Source organism: Palaemon carinicauda, chromosome 5 (assembly GCF_036898095.1).
Source record: "Palaemon carinicauda isolate YSFRI2023 chromosome 5, ASM3689809v2, whole genome shotgun sequence".
Taxonomy (NCBI): Eukaryota; Metazoa; Arthropoda; class Malacostraca; order Decapoda; family Palaemonidae; genus Palaemon; species Palaemon carinicauda.
Window position 1 is genome coordinate 142536198 of NC_090729.1, and position 26313 is coordinate 142562510.

At 39.2% G+C, this 26313-nt stretch overlaps 1 long non-coding RNA gene across 1 annotated transcript; it reads right to left on the bottom strand.

Moving 5' to 3' along the window:
* Positions 1 to 11857: 11857 nt before the first annotated feature.
* On the bottom strand, positions 11858 to 12255 carry LOC137640608 (uncharacterized). Its single transcript, XR_011044414.1, has 2 exons — positions 12224 to 12255; positions 11858 to 12098 (listed from the first exon to the last, which is right to left on the bottom strand). It is a non-coding gene; the product is annotated as an uncharacterized lncRNA (long non-coding RNA).
* Positions 12256 to 26313: the final 14058 nt, after the last annotated feature.

Below are 26313 nucleotides of genomic sequence, written 5' to 3' on the forward strand. Positions count from 1 at the left end.
TTAGCAGAGGCATCTTAAATGACATGATTTCATTACATTAGAATTGGCCAGTACGTCTCCGTGGTACTTAAGATTATTGTAATAGATTAGCAGTTACTGCATAATGTTTGCGTATTATCATAGTGACCCATGATTGATAGTGATCTCTTTAGTTGTTCATATAGTTTATGAATTTCATTTTAATATCTAGGAAATGCTAAGATTTTCAAATAGTTGTTCATATAGTTTAGGAATTTCTTTTTAATTTCTAGGAAATGGTAAGGTTTTCATATAGTTGTTCATATAGTTTATGATTTTATTTTAATATCTAGGAAATGGTATTGTTTTCATACATGAGTCGTCGTTAACAAAAAAATTGTATATCCACGGATTTTCTAAGTGATAACATACACGTCACTTTACATGAAAAGGAGCAAATCAAAGAATTCATGAAATACTGAAAGTGGCAGAGAATATACGATTTTGAGGAGAAAAAAATGACCCGTACAAAATCTTTGGCTTATTAAGCCTGGTGATTGTAAGGGCGAGAGAGAGAGAGAGGGGAAGACACTCGATTCAAGAAGTTCTCTGTAGTCATGAGGAAGGTAACTCGTGTAAAAGAACTATGAAGGAAACTCCATAAATAGAGGTAAGTACCCATTCAATAACATATGAAGCATGCATTAGTCAAAACATAATGAAAAGCCAGATTAAACATAATGTTATCCTTTATAATATTGTTTTATCTAATGCTGTGGCCAAAATAATAATGATTGAATTGAGCAGTTCAGTTTCTAAACTCTTAGATATTATTGTGAAGAAAGTTAAAGAATGTGACAGACTAGACTCACATTATTATGAACACTAAACTTAAGTCGAACTAAGGGTGAGCTACAGAAGAGGGATGAAGAAGGAAAGCAGGTAATAATGAGCAAAGCTTGTAAAAACTTCAAGGATATCAATAGGGGAGGAAAATGGGCATGGGGGACAATCGGCTTTCTTGAAACAACACAAAAAACTATGGAATGAACAGGACTAATGTAAAATTGACTTAAGTTGATATGTTAAACATTTTAATTCTCTTCACAGTTTGGAGAAGTGAATTCATGAAAACAGGATTCCGGTTACCACGATCCTGTGCTAGAAACTATTAAAGCACCATAGATGTTTATAAACTTAAAAATTTTTTCTCAGTTACATTTACTACCTATCTGCTACATAACTGAAAATTGATGGTTTTTAAAAAGTTTTGTATCAAATATTTTTGTTTTCATTTTCTTAATCTTATTCGGAAAAAAAACTTTGGAAGTATTGAATCTAGCATTCAGATATAAGAGAAATAGATGTGGTAATCTGATTCACCGTAACTTGTGTTGTTGTTTTGAAGCAATGGAACAATAGTTTCCGTATGTCACAACTGAAGCTGACAAAGGAAATATGGGCTTATAAATTCCAAATAGGAGACTAAGCAATGGGCTGAAATTTTTTTTAATAATCTTTGCTAAAATATTAAATAAAATGCATAACGTAGCTTATCTGTTGAAAGCAAATCTAGCGTGGGTAATATCTACGATATTTGCATAAATTAGTAACATGGCTTCTGCAAGTATGCCACTCGTACTGGGTGCCACCTTTTGCAGGTGTACTGATGTGCATAAATATCATAGGCTGTCCCTATAAGAAAGAGCTTGAGCTGAAATATTACCAGTTTGACTATTTGTATTTCTGAAATGCTGGAGATAAATGGTAAGTATTATAATTTCAACGTACAGTTTTCTCTGTGTCTCCCTTTGCATGTGCATATATATATATATATATATATATATATATATATATATATATATATATGTATATATATATATACATATATATAGTATATCTAAATTTACACACAAACACAGATATGTAATTTATGTACATACATGCATATATACTGGATGTATATACAGTATATATATATATATATATATATATATATATATATATATATATACATATATATAATTTATACATACATATATATATATATATATATATATATATATATATATATGTGGATGAAAATCAACAAAATATCGTGTTCAAATAGAAATAAATTTCTACCTCATACTTGGGATCGAACCCTAGCCCCTTCGTATGAAAGGCCAGGTCGCTTCTAACCATGCTACTAGAGGCTCGAAAAGAAGTCGGAACCTAAATGCTACCTGCAGTTCAGGATTTACCTGGTGAAACATCAATCTCTTACCAGCGAGTTTTCCCCGACTTCCCGGCCCACTAGGTGACACGATAGCTTTTTTAGTTGGAATTACCCCTAATAAGTCCATATGGATGAAAATCAACGCAATATCCTGTTCAAATAGAACAAATTTCCACCTCATACTTGGGATTGAACCCTAGCCCCTTCATATGAAAAGCCAGGTCGCTTCTAACCTTGCCACCAGAAGCTCTAAAAGAAGTCGGAACCTAAATGCTACCTGCAGTTCAGGATTTATCTGGCGAAACATCAGTCTCTTAGCAGCGAGTTTTCCCCAACTTCCCGGCTCACTAGGTGACACAATTGATAGCTTTTTAGTTGGAATTACCCCTAATGAGTAAATATGGATGAAAATCAACACAATATCATGTTCAAATAGGAATAAATTTCTACCTCATACTTGTGATCGAAGCCTAGCCCCTTCATATGGAAGGCCAGGTTGCTTCCAATGATGCCACCAGAAGCTTTAAGAGAAGTCGCAACCTAACTGCTACCTGCAGTGTAGGATTTATCTCGTGAAACTTCAGTTTCTTACCAGCGAGTTTTCCCCGACTTCCCGGGCCACTAGGTGACACAATTGATAGTTTTTTTTGTTGGAATTACCCATAATGAATCAATATGGATGAAAATCAACACAATATCGTGTTTAGATAGAAATAAGTTTCTACCTCGTACTTGGGATCGATCCTTACCCCTTCAAATGAAAGGCCAGGTCGCCTCCAACCATGCCACCAAAGGCTCTAAAAGAAGTCGGAACCTAACTGCTACCTGCAGTTTAGGATTTACATAAACTTTTAGAGCCTCTGATGGAATGGTTGGAAGCAACCTGGCCTTTCATTTGAAAGGGCTAGGGTTCGATCCCAAGTATGAGGTAGAAATTTATTTCTATTTGAACACGATATTGTGTTGATTTTCATCCATATTGACTCATTAGGGGTAATTCCAACTAAAAAGCCATCAACTGTGTCACCTAGTGGGCCGGGAAGTCAGGGAAAACTTGCTGGTAGGAGGCTGATGTTTCACCAGGTAAATCCTGAACAGCAGGTAGCAGTTAGGTTCCAACTTCTTTTAGAGCCTCTCGTGGCATGGTTGGAATTGACCTGGCCTTTTATATGAAGGGGCTAGGGTTCGATCATAAGTATGAGGTAGAAACTTATTGCTATTTGAACAGGATATTGTGTTGATTTTCATTCATATTGACTCATTAGGGGTAATTACAACTAAAAAGCTATCAATTTTGTCACCTAGTGGGCCGGGAAGTCAGGGAAAACTTGCTGGTAGGACACTGATGTTTCACCAGGTAAATCCTGAACTGCAGGTAGCAGTTAGGTTCCTACTTCTTTTAGAGCCTCTGGTGGCATGGTTGGAAGCGACCTGGCCTTTCATATGAAGGGGCTAGAGTTCGATCCCAAGTATGAGGTATATATATATGTATATATATATAATATATATATATATATATATATATATATATATATATATATATATATATATATATATATATATATATATGTGTGTGTGTGTGTGTGTGTGTGATTGTGTCTATATACAATAACAACAACAAATGCAGGATAAAGGCCTCAGACCTGTATTTATTCAGGTTTGGGTTTTGACCAGTCTTCATCACCGCACTGGCCAATGCGGATTGGTGATAGTGAGAGATTTGTCTGATCGCTCTCAGCAAACTGACCTAGTATGGGTGTCCCTGTCTAGTAGAGTTGTGCCGATCATGGCGATACAGAAACCCTTTCACTACGTTAAGTTACCCACACCCGGAAAGTGTGTGTGTGTGTATATATATATATATATATATATATATATATATATATATATATATATATATATATATATATATATATATATATATATATATTCATTCAAATAACCCATATATTTTTGATGATTCAATGTCTGCATTCTCTTAACGACCTCAGGATCAGAGCCCCAGTCAAAAAACATAAGATTATATGCATTTGTTTTGATTGATTTCTATGGCAAAATAGGTCAAAATAAAAGAGGAGCATCGGCTGTATGCAAATTTGGATTCGACACAAGAAATGACAGAGGAAATATACGTAGAATTTGCTAAACAAACCATAAAAAGATGATATATTTCTCAATTAAACGTCGTTTTTTTTTCAGTATAACATCTATAAATGTCTTGTGGCCAACACATTCCTTCCATTATTGGAGCATCTTTAAGCAATCTAATTACTTGTATTGAATTTTTCTTTATGATCTCCCATATATGCCTATTTCAGTCTCTTAAAAACACTTTGATCGATTGAAACTCTTTATTAGGCTATTGAACGTCAAAAGGCTTAACACTTGCCTGAAATTTTGCAAATTTCGAACTACGGCGTTTTGACTATCTTTGATCGGTTATCCATGTGTGCTTTCACTCATGTGCATTTGAACATTGTTTGTGTACATCGGAGATGCTGTGGCTGTGCGCCGCTCCTCTACTTGGTCTCCTCATAATCTGTTTATTAACTCGGCTAGGTTATCTATCCTAAGTTTTAAGTTATGTGTTCGTTGTTCTCACCCTCATAACGAGAGAATGCCTTTACGTACTCACGTGGTTTCTTCATATTGTTGAAGAATTGTGACGGGCAAGAGGGTTCTCGAACTTGGGGAAATTGCTCCCTAAGTTCGAATCTAGATTTCTCTTCCTTTCATCTATTTCTTCTACTCAATATTACTTCGACCTTCTCCTAATTTTATAAACTTTCTTTTGTCTTGCTGTCCTAACTCTATGAGTATTATTTCTCCTAAGTTTATATATTTACTGTATGTATATGAATGCCCTTATATATAAAATCAATTTTATTTGTTAATTAATTTATTCATTTTTTTTTTGTTATTCAAATGGCGCAGATATTTCCACATTTGTTATTACTGCCTGCTTAGATGAATGGGAGAATGGATCACGGTTGGAATGTATTTGCATTCAAAGCTATATATGAGAGTATTGGATAATCTCAGCCATCTCGAAGATGGATTGGACCTTTTAGGCAGTACTATTCTTAAGGGTTGGGTCATCGTAATCCTGGCGGATCCAATCCTAGAGGTAGGACACTTGGTCTCTGGCCGGAAGCGCATCATTACAGGTATGGGGAGGATGATTCCATATTTTCTTGATCTCAGTCTTAACAGGCGGGTTTAGCTTACAATTTTGCCTCTATATCTGTTTTGGTGCTGTCCTTCAGGTAGGGTATGGAGTCGACCATCTGGTGAGAATACTTTCATTGTGCCGATAGTGGAGAATGCAAATCTCCTTTCCAACGTATGGTACTTTCCTAATATTCTCAAGCAGGTAAATCAACCAAACAACCAACAAAAACCAAAAAAGAAGATCTCACCCTTAATTATGGACCCTTCAAACATGGACTCCCCATCCCCTGGATAAGCTGATTCCCCCCCAACCCATGGCACTGTCGACGACCTCTGTTAATTTGATTTGGGAAAATTATGTTGAAGACCTCGGAACTGGAAAGGATAATTCTACTAATATTCTAAAATTGAGTAATTTGGGTAACACAACGAAACTTCGAATCCTTCATGTTACCCAAATTCCAGTAGACACAAACTATGATAATCTATATAAAGCCTTTTATTGCTATGGATGTATAAAAGAAATAAGAAAGCAACTTGAAGATTAAAAATGGGATTCAGGGATATCTTGCAGTAGTCATGATGAAGCATTTAAAGCAATAAGTAACATGAATAATATCCAAAGTAATTTGAATGTCATGGCTGCTCTCTGCTCTTGCTTGAGGGTACACTCGGGCACACTATTTTATCAATTTTTTTTTTCTTTTCCTCTTGGTTTTTGAAATGATGTGCTGGGCAGGCTTAATAGAAGGGCCATATAGGCCTGTTGGTTTATCAAGAGGTTGTCTTTTCCTTATCTGATTCTTTTTCTTCTCAAAACCATTCTTACTGTCCTCCCTTCAGTTGAAGTGGCTATCCTGGAGGGTATTTAGCCTTGTATGGTGTATCGGCTCCTCCATGTTGACCAGTTTTTCCGACTTTATTTCTGTAGTCTATGGGTTTGATCAATCAGTTTATTTATATTTCTGAACATATCGTTTTTGTTATGATTCTTGTTAATCTAGTTTCTAAGTATGATGTATCTTTTTTATTACCATTAATTCTTATGCTCTCTGGAGACACTGAGCAAAATCTGGGACAAGTATGTCCTAAATTTCGTCATTTCGTCTACTATATTGCAAATATTCAAGACCTAAGAGTTGTGTCCAGACAGCATGATATTCTTTTGTGCTCAGAAACTTTGGTTTCTTATAAGAGGCTCGTTATAACTGGTTTTAAGAAGCCAATAATGTTGAAACGTGATGTCATCCCTAGGGCCAGGGGAATGGCGGTGTATATTAGGACTGAGTACTCTGCTTCTCATAAGTCCTGCTAAGAATGTGTATGTCATGAGATTCAGGTTATAAAAGTTTATGGCAGGCATAACAACTTCTATTTGTGTTCAATCTACCGGAATCCAGAAATGGATGATTGTATCTTCAATAATATTGTTTTCTCACCATTATGGCTAAGATACAAGATGATTATAGAAAGGCCTCTTTTGTCTTTGTTGGTGATTTCAATGCTCGCTATAGGGAGTGGTTAAGTTCTGTTTCTCCTACCGATCGCCATGGCTTCAGAGCTTTAGACTTTGCCTCCGAATCAGGCTGTGAGAAAATCATAAGTGAAGCTACTCAAAGCTCTGGTAACTGCTTGGACCTCGTATACACTGACTCCCCTGGTGTTATAACAAGTAAGGTTGGTTATCCAGTCATGATAACTGATCATGCCTTGATTTCATTAGAAGTGAAGATTGAGCAGCTAGTCCCTGATGTATCATACTCATGTAAGATTTATATGAAATCTCAAGCTGAATGGATTAGGATTTTGCATGATCTTTTGGGCTTGAAATGGTCACAATTGTAGAGTATTGTTAATCCTGTTGTCCCTTTGAATAAATATCTAGTCAACATAATAGATAGGCGTAGCTCTTCTCTTGTGCTAAGGTACCGAGTGAAGGACAAACCTTGGTTCAATGATGATTGCAGACATGTTTATTTAGAGAAGCAGAGGGCCTATCCTCTTTGGAGTGGTAACCGATCAAATGTGACCTAGAATAACTATTCTCAGCTTTGAGCTTTTGCTGAAAGAGTTTATGCTGGAACTGTAAAGGAATACAATTTAACCATAAAAGAAACCCTTTCTGGTACAACCCAGGAACAAAAGTGGTGTACTACCATTAAATCTGCACTCTTTGGTTTAGATGCAACAGTTCCTCCTTTACTTAAACCAGATAGCTCAGTCACTCACTGTCCAAAGGAAAAGGCTACCCTTTTGGCTGATATGTTTGACAGTAAACAGAATAAGGAGAAACCCAAACTTCCTCATTCCTGCTTTCCTGAGGCTAAACTCACTAGTTTAGCTTTTAGATCTCATGAAATTAAAGCTCTGTTGATGGACCTTGATGATTATAGAGGTGTAGATCTAAATGGTATTTTGCTTTGTTTTTAATAAAGACTGCAGATTTTTCAGCTCCAAAGTTATCTGTTATTTTGTGCAAGTTAGCAAGTAGAGGAGCTTTTAGCACTTGTCGGAGAATTGGTAATGTTACTCCACTATGTAAATGTGTTTGTGGTAGCTCAAGTCCCACTGATTATCGTCCAATTTCCATAACTCACATATTATCTAAAGTTTTTGAACGTCTTCTGGCAAAACGTCTTAATAGGTTTGGTGAAGGTAATTATCTGTTCTCTAATTTACAATTTGGTTTTCGTAAAGGCCTTGTAGCATGTGATGCCCTTCTTACAATCTCCAATGCTGTACAGAAATACCTTGATTGTGGTCAGGAAGTTCGCATGATTAGCCATGGTTTTAGTGCTACTTTTGACCATGTTGATCATAAGGCCCTTGTCTTCAAACTCAATCAGTTGGGAGTGGGTGGTTCGTTTCTTAGCATTATTATATAATTTTTAAGTAATAGGTCTCAAAGAGTTGATATTGATGGGCACCATAGTGAGTATAGGAATTTGATATCTGGTGTTCCATTACTTTTCCTACTATATACGCATGACATGTGGTTTGGCATAGAAAACAAGCTTGTTGCATATGTAGATGATGGTTCTTTCTTTGTATCATTTCCGTCTCCTAGGATTACTGAATCCCTTAATAGAGATCTAGCTAAAATTAATACAAGGTGGAAATTATGGAGTATGAAGATGAATCCGAACAAAACTCAAAGTATGATTGTAAGTAGTTCAAGGACAGTAGCTCCACAATATACGGATCTCAGCATTGATGATATTTCTTCAACTTTGTATAAATCTTTTGAAATTTTAGGTGTGATTCTCGATAGAGAATTTACTTTTGAGAAACATATTAGGTCTGTGTCTTCTTCAATTGCACAATAAAATTGGTTTATTGAGAAAGTCTTTTAAGATTTTTGGTGATCAATCTGTTCTGAAGAAGTGTTTTAATTCTGTCATTCTACCTTGTTTCAGGAATTATTTTCCTGTCTGGTTCTCAGCTGCTGATTTTCATCTTAATTTTTGGGCTGAGCCATGTCGTCCTGATGGAAGGTTCCTTTCGGCAGCTTTCTAAGGGATATTTGGCTACAGTGATACTCCCAGAGAATTAATCATAGGTCTCCAGAATTCTAACTCCTGGCGCGAGTATTCTTAATATAACTCTTAAGGATATCGCATAATATTAGGGGACGTATTTCTTGATACGACACATAGCAATCTTCACCCCAAATAGAGTTTTTGCTTTGAGGGGGAAGAGTGGCGAATTTGAAGGGGAGCCGTTATCAAGGTTACCCGGTGGATCCCCTCCCGGCACCACCCCGGCGAACCATTCCTTTTGTAGTAGCGAATTAAGTGCGGTGTATCTCCCAACTGCTCTCAGTTTTGTTACTATTACAATGATTATTAAAATGCAATCTCCAGCATCTTCATCCTCTGGAAAGTTGAGTATTTAATCTTTCCAATGTATAATTTTTGGCTCCCTTCTCACAGTTGAATTAGCATAATTTAGATGTGTTTAGTGGAGCAGAGTCATCACTGGAGGCGGCCATTTTGGACCGCTGTCGTACGCCATAAATGCTTTATTTAGTTGGTAGTACGACGTCCTTGGTATTTAGCTTTAATGAATTCTAGCTATTTAGGCAAATTATACTAGTGAAGATAAGATTACACATGTAATATTTCCTCTTCTTTTAAACAATTCGATAGTATATGATAGCGCCTCGGTGATGTAGCGTATCCGAGATCCCGACTCGAGTTAGGCTAGCCTAACGCGTTTTAGTATACTTTAGTAACGTTATCCCTGTTTATACTCTTGTATCGTTTTATTAATTTAATCGATGATAGTACATCTCCTAGAATTACTACCATAATTCGATACTCGTCTCTTTTAGAGATTTAAGGATAAACCCTTCCTTCCCTGTGAGTGCCGCCATTAGGCGGCAACCCTATCTTTTGTCTTGCCATAGCGTATAGCGTAGTGTACTCCGGCTTGACTGGGATAGTGTTTCTGTCTATCCTCTTTGCCGGTGAGTATCCCGGCTTTGAAATACGACAGTAACTCAGTCTTGTTGTTGGCAACTCGATCGATGGGGGATTAGTCATTCCCCTGCCGGTTTCACAGTTGCCGGCCTAGGAAGCCCGGCTTCCCTAGTCCACAACCGAAAGTGGTAGTACAGTTGCCGCCACCTTCTCCCTTGTGGTCTAGAACACTGTTTCTCAACCTTTTTCTGGTGGTGGCCCCCTTCAATCCAGTGCAAGTTGTTGTGGCCCCTCCATGCCAACTCTGAGTTCTTACCCCCCCCCCCCCCACACACCCGCCTTCCGTCCATCACCTTAATACGCCTAGGGAAGGTATATTAATGGTTCTAGTTTGAGTAGTACCATGTACTCAAAACACTAATTTCAGGCATGAATCAAATACCAATATTAATTGGAAAAATATTTTATTTGAACACTTATCTATTTACAAAAGGAATAAAAAAACAAGGAATACATGTAGGTACAATTGGCTTTATCTTGAAAGGTTTCAGTGGGATCCCTGTGACTGATGCAAGGCTGCCAACTTGTCAATGTTTGGCTTGAAAGCTGTCAGAGAGAGACGTAAATCGCCTCTTTTTTTCTATGTCAAGGCGATTTCGTGTCTTTGACAGCAGGTACATCACCCGACTGAAACCAGTCTCAACCAAGTAAGACGTGGGAAAGGCAAGTAAGAGCAACTTCACATCTTTCCAGAGTATTGGGTACTTCTTATACACATCTTGATTCATCCACAGCTTCTGGTGTCCTCAACGCTTGAACCTTGCTTGAGCTGTTGTGTTATTCTGAAGTTCAATGAGACTTTCTTGTAGGGTGACATCAACTTCAGATACGTCAGCAATGAAGGGATCCACAAACCAGTGTGGCACAGTCATTTGGAGTAGGTCAGAGAAGCGAGTGTCCATATCATTATGCAACTGCTTCAGATGGTCAACATACACTGCTAGGTCATCATCAAGCAGATCGGTGGATATAACTGCTAAGGAAGGAAACTGTGCAAACTCTCGTCTTCCAAGGTTCAACCAGAACAGCTTGAGTTTCCCTTTAAATGTAGTAATTGCCTCCTTGCAGGAAAACATGGTGGAGTTATTTCCTTGAAGCTCTGTGTTCAGAACATTTAGCTTTTCAAATATGTCAGACAGGTAGAAGATGTCACTCTTTGCATCAACAAGTTTCTGCCCAAGTTCTGTCCCACTAAAGAAAGAGATAACACTGTCCCAAAGTGCAACAAAACGGTTCAGGCAATTACCTTTAGAAAGCCACCTGACTTCTGTGTGTAACACAAGTTTTTCAAATTCTTCATTGTTCTTTTCACATAATTGCTGAAAGAGGCGATCTTTCAGTGCACTACTTTTTATCAAGTTGACAGCCTTGATAACATGCCCAAGTGCTTCATGAAGACGTCCTGCTAGGTTTTTGGCAACCAGGTGCTGCCGGTGAACAACACAGTGCACACAAACGACATTAGGAACAGCTTTTTTTAAGTAAGCACTGAATCCCCGATACCTTCCTATCATAGCAGCAGCGCCATCTGTTGCACAAGCCACAATGTTCTTGAGTGGAATGTTGTTCTCCTCAAAATAGACCTCAAGTTTTTTGAAGATGGATTCTCCTTTAGTGTCAGTCGTTAATTTCAATGCGAAAAGCATTTCTTGACATATTTCATCTACACCAAGAAACCTCACAAATGCCATCAAAAGAGCAGAATTATCAGGTAAAGTTGATTCGTCGAGTTGAAGCGAGAAATCATTCACCTGCAGTTTTGAGATTAATTGGTTTTCAACATCAGCTGCCATCTCATCAATACGGCGAGATACTGAGGAGTTTCTCAGAGGAATAACACTAGTTACCTTTTGTGGACTCTGATTCATGACTGTTGAAAGCACTACAGCCACTGCCGGCATGATCAGAGATTCACCGATAGTATGAGGCTTACCTGCTTTTGCAATCAAATTTGCTATCTTGTAAGAAGCCAACATCCCTCTGTCTACTTTTGCCACTTTTTGGGTAAACATATGATTCACTGTCATCCTTCCTTGGAACTCATCACGTAATTTCTTGAAGAAATCTAGCGGCTTGTCTTTCTTGTCTTTATGTGCAGTCTCCAGATGCTTTTTCAGTTTGCTGGGACGCATACTTTCATTTGAGAGTGAGGTCATACACAGCAGGCACATAGGCATTGTAGTATTTTGTGGAGATTCAATGAATCCAAAAGCAAGATATTCGACAGAATACTGTCTGCATTTTTTCTTAGCTGGACTGGTCATGCTTATCTAAAATAAAAAACAAACAAAACTCATGTATGTAAGTATAAATGTATGTTTGTACACTGTATGTAAGTATAAATGTATGTTTGTATGTACATACGTATGTGGATATAAAGTTATCTTTCACAAACCTCTTTGGTAGAACTTAAATCAAGTCTCTTCCTCGCAAGTCTATGTTAAACTGAAAGATGGATCTATTATTGAAGAAGAAACAATACAACGGTTATATTATAACCCATATACCGTAGCTGTTAAAATTGTTTATAAACATCTTAATGGTTGTCGTTCGGAAGTTTACCAGTCAGCATAATCTTTGATAGTTCAGTCTTTTACCACTCTGCCTGCTAGAGAGAGGGAGAGAGAGAGAGAGAAGAGAGAGAGAGAGAGAGAGAGAGAGAGAGAGAGAGAGAGAGAGAGAGAGAGATAAAGAGAGAGAGAGTTAATGGTTTTTGTCAAGGGTCATAGTTCAGCCTTTTACCACTCTGCCAGCTAGAGAGAGAGAGAGAGAGTGAAGAGATTATTGAATATTTCACTGTCTGCAAAAATTACCTGGTATATTGAATTGAATGATGTTCAAACTAAACTCAAGCATATTAATGATTTATTTCAAAATATTACACATTTATATATTTTGTGGGTCCTAAATTTTCTGTGGCCCCCCATGGCCCCCCATTTTTCAAATTTTGCCTTGTGGCCCCTGAAAAAATCTCATGGCCCCCAAGGGGGCCATATGGCCCACGTTGAGAAACACTGGTCTAGAAGACATGTCTTATATCCAGCAATGTCTTAGGCAGAGGAATCGTTATTCTTCTGCCGCCCTAGACGGCGCTGGCATAGGAAACTATATTTCCTTATTTTGCGGCCGACAGTAGGAGGCAGACGTGCCGCCTTCTTTCCATGCAAAATATAAGACCCTTTCCCTTCCCCTTTTGTCCTTTAGTGACGGCCTAGCCGTCACAACATCTGTGGCCGGTATTCTACAATCTCCCCACTTGCCGGGTTAATTACGTTGCCGGCCGGGCTCCACAAAGGCGGCTAGATTGCCGCTTCGACCTTCCCCTTAATGGAAGCAAGGCTCTGGGAAAAGTTGAGCCTCGCCATGACGGCTGCCGGTGGGAGACGCATTAAAACTCTGAGTATTCTTCAGTCCTCTCTTGGACTGCCATCCACAAACCCTGTGACCGGCAGTGGAGCCGGCAGCATATTTTGTGGCTGGATGGAAGCTAGAATTAATACATTCTCTCCCCTTCCATTTGAATCCTCATTCTGGAAAGAAGGCAGTAGAGACAGTAGTCCCTACAACCCTAATTATTGTACTAAACTATAATGATACGGTAGCCCTTCTATCCATTCTTTCTCTTTCTCTGTCGGCTAGTGCCGCCAGGTACTAGCGTAGCCGGTAGTATGCCGGCAGAACTACAGTATAAGACTATACAGTAGCCAGTATTCCTGCAGTATAGAAATACAGCAGTTAGAAAACTACAGTATATAATATACAGTAGTATGATTTTCTAACATATACTGTGTCTTTTCACAGTCCATTGTTGAGACCGCTAAGCAAATGTTGAAGTGAAGTATTCCTTCAACATTCTGATGTATCCTAGATCATCAGAACATAAAAATCTTTACCCTACGGTATTAATATTCTCTTGTGGGAGAGTTAGTGCTAGTATACACTGACTCCAGCTCTACGTATGAGAGCTATTCCACCCTATATTTCCCTAATAAGGAAATTTCAAAAAATTAATATTGAGGGAGGTCGCAGCAATTACCTGGACTGGAAACACAGATATGTGTCTTTCCTATTGCCTTTCTAGCTTACTATTCTAAGCTATAATTATAATAGTAATGATTACTATTTGATACATGTGAATAATTATCAGTATGATAAATTTCCCCATACTCATTTCACTCTTTCCTTCCTTACAGGAGGGCAAGGTGAAGTGTGCAGCCCTATTTTGCAACCACAAAAGTAGGACCTTATATGGCCGCTAGATGTGCAGGTCTCATGCTCCCCACTGCATCGTATTTGGATCCCTGAGGTACTGGAACCCGTATTTTTAGTATGTATTATATCAATAATATAAACAAACTAATACTCATTCACCCTTCTCTCCCTGACAGGAGGAGTTGATAGCGAAGTGTACAGGAGTGTTCTGCAACCACAAGAGTAAGAACTTTTGTGGGCATACGATGTACGGGTCTTATGCCCTTGCCGCATCGTATCTGGACCCCTGAGGTTCTGGGACCGGAAAGGTCACTCCAATCGCTTGACCTTGCTGACCGATGGCTTTGTAAAAGACATACCTGACACTATGGAGTCAAGGGATATAGCAAGGGAAACCCAAAAAAGGAGAGTAAAAGGTTCCAGAAGAATGTTCAGGGACCTTACCTACCTAACAAGTTTTGTAGTGCCTACTGTTCCCTAAGGCTCAATCGAATAAGTTTGTGTCTCAGGCACAGGTCCAGTCTCCCTCTATCCAATGGTCGGTGGACATGGATATCAACAGGCACTGCAAGGCATGGACATCCACCAAGACCGGATGTCAGAGGCGTCCATTGACACCAGACAGAACCTACTGCAAGAAGGCCCTGAATAAGGAGTGGTTCAACCACCCATGGAGGAAGAAGGATCTGTTTCGATGATGACTGAGGTACCTCATCTCACTGTGCCGGCATATTAACTTATGCCGTCAACCTCTCTAACCCCAGCTCCCCAACTGGCTAGACAGTTTGGCAGGAGTGAAACGCTCCTAGAGTCGATCCAGCAGATGCTGACACTGTTCCGGAAGGAACGAGGGGAGAATGAGCAAGCTCTCAAAGAGAGGAAAAGAGAGGTACAGGGAAGGAAACGCCCTGACGCTTCCAGGGGCTCCGCTAAGCCCCCTATAATATCTGTCCTCCCTCACTGTTCCGAACTAACCCCTGGAGGTAGACGGAACACATGCCCAGGCTGAATAGGAAGTTTTATATGTCCTAGAAGTTGGGGCCCAATCCCATTGCAAAGCTTCAATTCTGGCCCAGCTTTCAGCGTACCCAGATTGCTTTGTGAGACTACGAGATGAACCTACATCCCACGAGGAGGCTATACCAAAGGAAGTCATTGTCCTCAAACATGACAAGGCCCAAGCCAACCTTACCAAGACCCAGAAAGGGGCCAGATATAATAACTCCAAAGTCTCAGCAGTGAACAAGAAGCATCCAGCCGTCATTGCTCCTTCCTCATGAGCCTTTCTCCCTTTAGGGGATAGCCCTAGACTGTGTTAGAAGAGCAGTCGAGGAGGGCAAACCCTGCCCAATCCTAAAGAAAGGTCTCTAGCTATGCCCACCTGCGAGGAGAAGTGGAAAGAAGTTCATCTAACCTTCTCCGGAGATAGCAGGTCAGCAGTTTAACGAGAACCTTCCTAGGTTGCCAAACCATCCCTTGAGAAGGGAACAGGAGACGAAAGATAAGTTTGTTGCATCCCTGTCTCGTCAGAACCACTTAAGAAATGTGTGCAGGCCTTTAGTAACGCCCCACCCTTGTGATGGATTTGTAGGTTTTTTCTCAGGTCAAAAAGGACCGGTAGAGACCATGTGTTTGCCGCATCAACAATGAAACACGAACCCAGAAAGCTGTGATTTCATCAGGTATCTGGAGCATAGACCCTTTCCCACAGGAAATGGTCCAAGAGGTCATTACCAAAACCACCACGGAGAATGGGAACCTGCTCCAAAAGTGGGGCATGTCCTCGAAGAGGAAATCATCATTAGAACTGCACAATTTCCGACCGTGACCATGATCATGGTGCCTTAAATGGTAGTCCAGCCGTCAACCACCTTCTAGATGGTCTCTCATCAGCTGGTAGCCAGTCACCTGTATTAATCCAGGCTTTGAAAGGCACTTGCCTGAAGGATGGAGGAGGACGAGGTCACGGAAATATGTCCTCAGGGACCTCTGTACAATGTGAGGTTCCAGGTAGGAGGCAGACTTTCTACTTTCGGGATCGTTGGACCTTCGATCCCTGGGTCCACAGCCAAATTAGGAATGGACTTGGTTGTAAATGGAACAAAATCCACCCTACCTTTCCAAAATTCTTCCAACACTCCCCCTTATTGGAAGAATATGCCTCAAAACTCTTGAATAAGAGGGTAATGAGGAAATTGAAGTCCATCGAAATTCCTGGGAAGGTTGTTTTATGTTCCCAAGAAGGACTCGGGCAGACCCAGAGTCATTCTAGACTTGTCTCTAATCAACAAGTTCATCGAAAACCACAAGTTCCGGATACTCATAATGCAGCACATAAGGACCCTTTTACCAAAAAAGGGGTGTATGTAGTCTCAATAGACCTGGCAGATGCTTACTGACACCTACCAGTCAATCGCCCCCTCTCCTCTTACCTAGAATTCAGGCTACAGTAGACAAAATTTGTCTTCACAGCCAAGCCCTTTGGAATAAATATAGCCCCAAAAGTATTCACAAAACTCACGGACACGATCATCCAGCACCTGCGCTCCAAAGGAGTACAGGTAGTAGCATACTTGGACGATTGGCGGGTGCGGGCAGCATCCAAGACTACTTGTCTGCAAGAGGCCAGAAAGGTGATCCAGTTCCTGGAACACCTGGGCCTGAAGACCAGTCGCTAGAAGTTTTGCTTTTCTCCAACTCACAAGTTGGAGAGGTTTTGCAGTCACAACACCTCTCCATTCTATTAAAAAAGGGGAGAGAAATAGCGGCATCTGTCAAGAGACTAATCCAACACAAGAGGATTTCAAAATGCCAACAGGAAAGAGCAATGGGGTCTCTCCAGTTCGCAGTAGTGACAGATCCGGTGCTAAGAAGCACAGCCAAAGGATACGCTAGGAGTATAGAGAAGATACGCATCAAACACTCGAAGAGATCGACAAGGTTGACACCGACCCGATTGTGCAAGCTATTGAGGCCATGGTCAATGAATAAGAGCCTAGAACAGACAATTTTCTTGCAACCACCACAAACATCAGTGGCGATACACACGGAAGCCTCCCTGGAAGAACGGGGAGGCCATCCGTATGAAAGGAAAGGGCAAGAAATTGATCATTCTAGTTCAAAAACTTTCACTTCAACATCTTGGAGGCTATGACAGTCCTCCTGAAATTGAGGAGACTATCCCCTCCTAGAACAGCCCACATCAGATTGGCTCTCAACAACGAGGTGATAGTAATATGTCTAATCGACAAAGCTCGAGTTCACCTCACATCAACCATGTGATGTTAGCCATCCTCCGCCTGGCAAGGAAGAGTAGATGGCATTATCAAGCAGTTCACCTTCAAGGGTTCCGCGATGTGACGGCAGATGCTCTATCCAGGCGAAAGCCAATAGACTCAGAATGGTCCCTAGACGCACTCATGCTCCTTTATTCTCGATAAAAGTCCCGGAACTGCAGATCGACCTCTTCACAATGAGCGACAACAAGAACTAGATAGACGTCATGTCTTTCAACTGGAACGGATGGAATGGAATGTATCTGCTTCCACCAACCAATCTCCTGCTAAAAGTCCTCGACAAGCTAGTATCCTGCAAAGGGACAGCTCCTGCAGTGGCCCCCAAATGGCCCAAAAACAATTGGTTTCCTCTAATTTTAGAATTGAAACTGTAGCTGTTCCCTCTGCCGTACCCAGCTTTATCAAAACTGGTGCAGAAGTCGGCTGTTACATTTCATCCCCGAGAATCAACAACCTGCATCTCAGGATTTTTTCGCCCTAACAGGTCTTTGGAGAATCTGCCCACTGAAGGAAGATGTCTCTCCATGCCCATTAGGGGGTCTTAAGGTTATCTTCGTAGAACTTCAGACTTCAAGGAAGGACAGCTCTTCCGAGGCGATACCTCAGGTTAAAAAATCTATCCCTAAAATAACTGAGAGCAGTGCTCACCTACTTATTCACAGAGCGGATCCTGACAGCTCACCCGCAGTTCATGATCCTAAGAAAATTGCTTCTTCACGGAACTTCTTCCAACACTATTTGAAGCAAGTACATAATTTAAGACATGTTGTGGTGGTGGCGTGTAGTTCTAAAGAACCCGTCGTCTAAGCCTGCGATGGACAGTGAACTGCTTTGTGACTTCCTAGTGCATCGGGTGCATGGGTACATTTACCCTCAAGTGCAAATCATAACTATGATTAACACACTGTTCCACATAGGTGCATATCTGACCGATAACACCAGTGCCGAGTGAACGTTGCCTCACGGTGTTCATGCATTTCCAAAATCTGTACAGATCAGTCAGATTTGGTTTCACATCTCTATTGAGTGGCATCATTTCGATGAAATTACATATTTTCCCAAAAGGAGAAAATATAGACCCTGATGTGCTTTCAATGCCGGATCAGATTCATACCTGATTGTAACTACAATTGATAATTTAGCTACAAGGTAAAATACTGAACGTATTTGCGTCTTATTGCTGCTATCTCAGTAGCAGACATATAAAGTATACTAGAGTTTTAATTAAGCCCTAGAAGGGCCCAACTTTAAATCAGAGTACAGATTTCCAAAGGATAAAGGGTAATCTTTAAGATTTACCGCCGGTCCCTATGGAGATACAAACTTTGAATCCTTATTGTCGAAGTCGACACTTTCCTTGCAAGGGCCAGGAAGCCCTAAATTAGTTCCAAGCTTAGTGGATATGACAAATAACGGTAATGTCATATATAAAGGTCTAGGGGACCATATAAGGAACTCATTCAGAGTAAAGGGACTTATACAAACCCACAGATATAGTACTTTCAAGTAATTCTCTGGTAAACTTCCACCAGGACGACATGGCTGAGCCCAAAAAACGGATTTTGAGCAAAGCAAAAAATCTATTTTTGGGTGATATGATCATGTCGTTCTGATGGACCCTCCTTCCTTTCTACAAAGGAGTATACATATATGTAACAAAGTCCCCACCCAAAACTACTCTATCTGCGGCTATCCATGCTTAATTGCAACAAGGAATAGTTCGCCGGGGTGGTACCGGGAAGTGATCCGCCGGGTAACCTTGATAACGGCTCCCCTTCAATTTCGCCAGTCTTCCCCCTCAAAGCGAAAACTCTATTTGGGGTGAAGATTGCTATGTGTCGTATCAAGAAATACGTCCTCTGATATTATGTGATATCCTTAAGAGTTATATTAAGGATACTCGCGCCAAGATTTAGAATTCTGGAGACCTGTGGTCAATTCTCTGGGAGAGTCACTGTAGCCAAATATCCCTTAGAAAGCTGCCTAAAGGAACCTTCTATAAGGATGACATGGCCATATCACCAAAAAATAGATTTTTCGCTTTGCTCAAAATCCGTTTTGTTGGACAAAAACTTTCAGTCAGTTGAAATTCTTATTCCTGATCTAGATATTTAATATTTGGCATCATCGTTTAATTAGTTCATTATGCATGTTGCATAAGATTTTTCATAATTCTAACCATCCTTTACATTCAGATCTTCCTGGACAGTTCCATCCCATTCGTAATACTAGGCATGCAGTTAAATGTAATTGTCAGGCCTTCTCCATTATGAGGCTCAGTACTACACAGCATTCTAGAAGTTTTATTCCACTGTGACTAAGTTGTGGAATGATCATCCTAATTGGGTAGCTGAATCAGTAGAACTTCAAAAGTTCAAACTTGCAGCAAATTCTTTTATGTTGAACAGGCTGACATAAGTCTTTTTATAGTTTTTGACATATCTGTTTTGATGTTGTTACTGGTTTGAAAATAATTTATTATGTTTTCTCACCGTTTATTTATTTCCTTATTTCCTTTCTTCACTGGGCTATTTTTCCCTGTTGGAGCCCTTGGGCTTATAGCATCTTGCTTTTCCAAGTAGGGTTGTAGCTTTGCTAGTAACAACAACAACAACAACAACAACAACTACTACAACAACAACAACAACAACAACAACAACAATAATAATAATAATAATAATAATAATAATAATAATAATAATAATAATAAATGGATTTGGATGTATATAGACCTACCGACTGGTTGGTAAAAGGCACTGATCTAGTTATGCCTTCCTAGAGAAAGCCCAAAACCTCCATTGTGGCTTGTAGTTGAATCAAAGGGGGTTACAGGGAATTATTTGAAAATATGCAATTTAATTCAGAAAAAAAGTAGGGAGTATTGCACAGGAAGATATATCTCGTTTTCGAAAAATTAGTTACCTCATCCATGCCAAATCAAGTACAATCGTAAAACTGTCCTACCTAAAAACTAGTAATGATGATATTATGTTAGGTGTCAAGCCCCACCTAAATTTTAGCTATGGAAGGGGAGTAGTTTTTAACAAAGATTTATATGAATATAAAGAGGAGGAGGTACTGGTCATGTAGCCACTAAATGTATGGAAAGTACACAAAGTCCTAGGTAAGTCAATGATTATCCTTACGTTCCTTGATGCTGATGTACTTTTCCTCATTATTATTGAAAATGAAATGATTAAAGTAAGACCATACAAGCAGAAGACACTGCAATATTTTAATTGTTTTAAATTTGGGCACCCTTCTAAATTTCGCAAAAAGGATAAAATTTTTGGTATTTACTCCAAATCCTACTATGGAAAAGGTGCACTTGAGGCCAGGTGTTTAAATTGCATCTTGAATGATAAATCCATTGATAGGAGCTGCGTGCTGTATAAGTTGGAAAAGGAGACCTCAGCAAATCATATTTAGAATATATAAGTGTGGGACATGGAAAAAGACTTTTAAATAAATTGAATTGCTATACTAAGGCATTAAAATCAAACCCACCTAGTACTGCTAATAGTTCCCCCCCCCCCCAAAAAAAAATATATATACCATCTAATAGAAAGCTGAATGACGAGGTAAACATATTACCTCCTGAGGCTTTGCCACGGTGTATTAACACTGGGGTATTACCCATCTCTGTACAACCTTCGTCCACCAATACAAAAAAATAGTACAAACCTCTCAAGCCATGTCCTTGCCTGATTTGATGGGGGCCCCACTTCAAAACCACTTACCTGATGCACCTGTAGTGGGAAAGGTGCAAAAACCTAGAACCTCACCATCTATTAATCGTAAAAGAGAGAGACCTCCATCTCTCTCGCCCCCTCCATTAGAATTAGAAACATTAAAGTTGACATGAAATGAATTTGATGTTTTGTCTGTTGATGTTTCTGATGAACCGGAAGATAACTTGAATAAATCAGAAGTTCAAATTGAGGTCCACCATACGCCTCGACAAATAGATGAAAAGGACACAAAGAAAAAGACAAACAAAAAACCCAATATAACAAGACCATCTCTAAAGAAACCTAGAGGAAATTATTTTAGGTGAAAAACTGCCAATAGGAAGACTTCATCCAAGATGTCTTCCAGAAATAATACATAGTTTTCTCCTTCATTTTGCAAGAGAATTGTTATGGATTAAGGGCCAAATATCAAGAACTTTAGCTTCTAATTAACGATCATTCCACCATAATTGTATGTCTACAGGAAAGCAAGCATGATGCTAACACTCCTGGTCCTCGAGAGTATGTTTGTTATAGAACACCAAGTAATCAACAAGCAGGGATCCATGGTGGAACTCATGTACGTTCGTTGAGATGTTTCTCAAATACCTGTATTTATTTGTACACCCCTGCAGGCAGTGGTTGTACAGATTGATATAAGTAGAAAATTTTCTTTATGCTCCCCGTACTTACCTCCAGATGATAACATTTCCCATGATAAGTCAGTAGTGGTGATAAAAGAACTCCCTCAACCTTTTCTCTTAGTGGGAGATATGAATGGTAGACTTCCTTTATGGGGTGATGTTTTAGCACACACAAGGATCAATATTTTATCATCAATTGTGGGAAATGAGGAGGTCGGGCTCCTAAATACAGGAGAACCCATACACTTTCATGTCCAGACAGTTACCTTGTAATGCATTGATCTATCAATAGCAAGCTCTAATTGCCTTCTCTACTTCGACTGGAGAACATTAGATGATTGGCATACTAGTGATCCTGTACCAATCATTATAAACACCAATAATGGTCCACCTTTACAGAGATTGCCATGATGGAATCTTGAGAAGGGGGACTGGGATAGATTTTGTGAGGTAAGCGAAAATGAAGGGGATACAGAACAGCTTGAAAATATTGATGATGCCATAGACTTACTGAATGGAACCCTTCATAGAGCAGGAATTAATTCAATTTACAAAACAACAGGGTTATTCAAAAGATGACCAGTCTCCTGGTAATCTTCAGAACTAACTGACCTGCACAGAGCCACAAGAAGGTATTTAACTCGATTGCACAGACGCCGTAATGACGACAATTTGATTATATACAAAAAATTTAGAGCAAAGTTCCGTCATGCCATAAAAGAAGGTAGGCTTCAGTCGGGGGTACCTTTTGTTTCCTCCATCAACAGTAGAACACCACCATCCTCTGTGTGGATGAAAGCAAAAAAAGATAGGCAAATTCACCCCCAACCCACCACTTGTGTTGAAGGTGAATGATCAGTATGTGACTGGAGCAACTGAGATTAGCAATGCCCTGGCTGATAATTTTTCAAATGTATCATGTGAAGCAGTTCCTTGTCAACAATATAGGAGCATTGAAGAAAAGAAAGCTTTAAATTTTGCAACAGGAAAGGAAGTCATGCAATACACCTATTACAGAAACAGAGTTTGATTCCACACTTACTACGTGTCTACCTGTAATGACACAGCCCCTGGACCTGATGGAATTCCACATGCAAGGTTTAAGCTAGTACCCCCCGGTAATACAAAGTTATTTATTTTAAGCATTATTAACAAAATACGGCATGATCATAGTTATCCAAGTGTTTGGGAACTAGCCATTATTTTAGCCTTTTTAAAACCCAGTAAGGTTAAGTTTTTAGCAACAAACTATCGACCAATTGCATTGATATCCTGCTTATGTAAGATCACGGAAAATATGGTCAATGCAAGACTGATATGGTATCTGGAAAGGAAGGGTATTTTATCACCTATCTAGTGTGGATTTATAAAAATGCATTGGACGACAGATGTGTTGATACGGCTTGAGTCCTTTTATGTGAAGGCTTTGCTTCCAAATAACAGCATGTAACAGATTTTTTCGGCCTTGAAAAGGCATTTGATACTGCATGGAGAAATTATATATTTAAAATCATTCATAATTTGGGATTACGAGTAGAGCAATCATTGTTCATTCAATCCTTTATTTCACATAGATTTTTTCAAGTGAGCGTGGGGGAAACTCTATTGAAGAGAAATCAGAAAGGAGTTCCTCTGGGTAGTGTGCTGAGTGTAACCCTATTTGCACTCTGTCATTCCTCAAGATATGCTCTCAACACTATTTGTGGATGATCTCTCCATAGCATTTGCTGGATCTAGAATGGCAATGGTTGAGAGAAAACTACAACTCTTAATTGACAGAATTATTGAGTGGGCTATGAATGGGTTTAAATTTTCGACAAGTAAAACTATTATTGTCCATTTTTGTTGTATCCAGGGAGTACACCCAGACCCGGATATATACATAAAGGTCAACGGATCCCATGTGTAGGTGAAGATGAATTTTTAGGATTCATTTTCGATTGTAGGCTTACATGGGTTTCTCACTTAAAGGCATTAAAAGCTAAATGTCTTGAGGCTCTGAATCTTTTAAAAATATTGTCCCATACATTAAGGGGGTCCGACTGCTAAACTTTTAAAATTTTACAAGGCCTTAATTTTTTCAAAAATTAGTTGTGGGTGTGAAATATACTCCTCAGCCACCCCAAGCCGATTAAAGATATCACATTTTATACATCATGCTGGTATTAGATTGACCACTGGATTGTTTAGAATTTCACCTATCCCAAGTCTCCTTGTTGATGGTGGAGAATTGCCATTAGACCTTAACCGAATGTTTTCTATTGACTCTTTAACTCTTTAGCCTTTTAGACTGTAAGCCTTGTAAGGCACTCAACATACTTAAGGTTGCACCCAAAATCTCCTCAACCTTAAGGCTTTCAGATGAAATAATTATTAAACTGCCTTGATATAATTTGAAGAAAGGTTCTCCCCTTTAAGATATCATCAACCCCTCCGTGGAAATTACCAGAGATATCATTTTGTGAATATTTATCTGTATTAAAAAGAATATGGCAGAATTAAACGCTAGGTCTCTTTTCACAGAACATGTTGAAGAACATAGGGAATCGAATTTTGTATATACTGATGGCTCCAAATCTGATGCTGGCATTGGATTTGGAGTATATAGGAATTCTTTTAACTGTAGAGGTGCACTTCCTCCAATATTTTCCATATTTACTGCATAACTATATGGCATACTAACTGCTACCGAGAAATTAACGTTAAAAGAGGAGGGTTATTTTACCATTTTTAGCAATGCAAGAAGTGTCCTTCAAGCTTTAGAATGTTTTAGTTATAAAGATTTATGGTAGCTTTTAATTATTGGCCTGAAAAGTATAACAGTGATTTTTCTGGGTTCTGGCACACGTAGGTGTGTCTGGAAAGGAAGAGGCAGATTCACTGGCAAAGAGTGATGCAGCCAAGTTGCTACCAAGAAGTTATCCCATTCTTTGTAACTCTGTAACGATTTTTTACCCGCAATCAAGAATTTTATTTATAATAATTGGCAACAGCATTGGGATATCTTGATTGAGAATGAGAGAAATTCCGAATGTTATACCTCCTTGTTGGTATAACATGATGCCCCGAAAATGGGAGACTACTCTTTGTTGTCTCCTCATTGGTCACACTCAGATGACACATGAGTTTCTGCTGGCTGACTAACACTAACCATATTGCGACGGCTGTGTGATACCCTTAACAATGAGGCATTTGTTCACTGAATGGCCCACATATAGCACAGAAAGAAATGGATATCTCTGTGAGGCTCGAGGTTAAGATGCCAGATTCATCCCTGCCAAGATCTTTGGACATGATGTGTCGTACAACGCTTGTGGCACTTTATAATTTATTTCAGGAGCACGTCTTCTCAATGCTATTTAACCTTTTTGCCATGTACATTTCTGGTTTTAATTGAATATTGTCTTATAATAAACGATATCGGCGTCAATGACCTTCGATGTCTGGATTCCAGAGAACTTCAAATCATTCATTCTTTCATTCGTTCAAGGCTCGAGGTGAGAAGAGCAGGTTCATCCTTGCCAAGATTCTTGTACATGATGTGTCTTACCATACTAGCAGTATTTTTTGCTTTACTTCAGAAGAAGTTCTTCTGAAAGCTATTCAACATTTAATACGACATCTTTTCTTTTATGCTTTTAATTGAATATTCTTTTATTTTTGATTTATAATAAATGATATCGGCATCAATGACTTTAGATTTCAGGATGCCAGAGAACTTCAAATTATTCATTCATTCATTCATTGTTTTCTTCTATATTCTTCATCGACATCACTATAACCTACTGCTCCTTCGTTTTTATATCCCAGAACAGCAGTGTCTGCTGTTATAAACCTCGTATACTTAGGCATTTTGAACTTTTTATTTTACCGGCTTAAAGCACAACTTCACTCACAGCATGCACAAATAGTCGTATTCTTTCACCTGACACCAATTAAGTTCCATGTCGATGGATAATGAGACTTGGGAACATGGTTTTTTCACTTTATTATGAAACGTTTTTGAATACACTTTACCCAGCAAGGTACTCTCCAGACGAGTACCATATTGTTCTTGAGAGGGTCTGATTGGTATTGACACTTCTCCATGGCAAGTAATGCAATGTTGCTTTTTCAATAGGCTGAAACTACTAGAATTTATAGAAATCTCCACCGTGATGGAAATATACTCTTACCATACGGCTTAAGACATGTCACCTATAACAGAGTTCAGTGATCTCTCACAACAATTTATGACAATCATAATACTCTAAGAACGGTCATTGACTTCGCTGTATAAAACACAAATACATCTACATACTTTACATACAAGGCTTTGAACATATACATCCATATATACATAAACATATACATACACACGGTAAATATATGATACTTTAATTTCTAGCCAAATACATGAACCATATATTTTTCCTACTTGCTATCTTGTGTTTTATGCATTTCTAACCATGATTATTGGGGCAAACCACCCGTTCATGACTTTTTGGACCCCCTTATATAAAGACAATTATGGGGGACCCCAGTTGGAAACGGGGTTTTTTGGGGTGGGGAAATATCAGATACGAGGGATTTACAGCAATGATAATGGTCAGAAATGTAAAA